Source organism: Nannospalax galili, unplaced genomic scaffold, assembly GCF_000622305.1.
Source record: "Nannospalax galili isolate Female #2095 unplaced genomic scaffold, S.galili_v1.0 scaffold411, whole genome shotgun sequence".
Taxonomy (NCBI): Eukaryota; Metazoa; Chordata; class Mammalia; order Rodentia; family Spalacidae; genus Nannospalax; species Nannospalax galili.
The window spans coordinates 1,824,672-1,826,034 of NW_008329714.1; the positions used below are offsets into that span (position 1 = coordinate 1,824,672).

The window sequence follows — 1,363 nt, forward strand, 5'->3', positions numbered from 1 at the left end:
TGGCTCGCCGGGATTCATGACTGCTGATGTACCCTCAAGTCCTTCAGGGGAAGTTGCTATAACAGTCCATATTTAAGGAGTGTGGAGGTATGCTCAACTGTGCTTTGATTTGGGATTCCTTGGCAAGGGAGATTTTTTTTTATCTCTGATTTAATAATTTATTCAAACATATCAGTATGCACCATGTGCATTTATTTTATATTTTGGATTATAATTCAACAGTACTTAATTTGTTTTGCACTTTTACTCATCCACTTTTGTCCATCGGAACTCTTTTAGTTGGTTTTTGTGCTCTTCGGAAATGTAGTCATACATTTTTTAAAAAGAGAACTTCCGGCCTCATCCACCGCTGCGGCCTCCTTCTGCGGCTCCTGGTGCTGTTTGTGCGCTCCTCAGTGCCAACCTGGTACGTCTCTGTGAAGCGGCAGCTGAGGAGACTCCGGTGCGCCATGGCTGACGAGAGACCCAAGAAAGGCGTCAAGACTGAGAGCAACGACCATGTTAATTTGAAGGTGGCGGGGTAGGGTGACTCTGTGGTGCACTTTAAGATTAAGAGGCACACACCACTTAGTAAACTAATGAGAGCCTATTATGAAAGACAGGGTTTGTCAATGAGGCAGATCAGATTCAGATTTGATGGTCAGCCAATCAATGAAACAGACACACCTGCACAGCTAGAAATGGAGGACTGAACATACAATTGACGTGTTCCAGCAGCAGACAGGAGGTGTCCACTAAAAGGGAGCCTGCTTCTTTACTCCACAATTTTGTTATAGGCCAAGAATACATTCTCAATTAGAAAGGCACAATTTGATTCCACCACATCCTGACCACTACAGCATAGTTTTCTCTGTCCTTTCATTTCCCCATTCCTTGTACATAAAAGTAACTGGTGTATGTGCACAAGCACATTGTGCTTTCTTCTTTTTAATCTAAATGGCTGGTGTTCTGTTTTGGTTGACATCTGATGGAGATGGTGTGGGAACGCCCTGGTTCTGTGAAAACCTCCCTTTCCCCTTTAGTAGCAAGCTCCGTCAGCTCTCACCTTTATATTCCAGGAAGTTATTTTGCTCTCACTGTTTTAAAAACAACAACAACAACAACAACAACAAAAACCATAAAAATCCTTGCATACCTTGTTTGATTGGAGAATTTTAATGTTTTTCAGTTATCATTGTAAAACCAAGGACAATTTTATAACTTTTTTGTATGTAGCTGTTACATGTAGGGCAATCTGTCTCTAAGCAGGGGTAAATTACTCTTGAAAGAAAATGAATCCTAGATAGTTTTCCCTTCAAGTCAAATGTCTTGATGTTTAAATAAACTTCTTCTTTAAAATGAAAAAAAAAAAAAAGAGAGAGAA

At 40.4% G+C, this 1,363-nt stretch overlaps 1 pseudogene; it reads left to right on the forward strand.

Moving 5' to 3' along the window:
• Nucleotides 1–449: 449 nt before the first annotated feature.
• Nucleotides 450–738, forward strand: LOC103741052 (annotated as a pseudogene).
• Nucleotides 739–1,363: the final 625 nt, after the last annotated feature.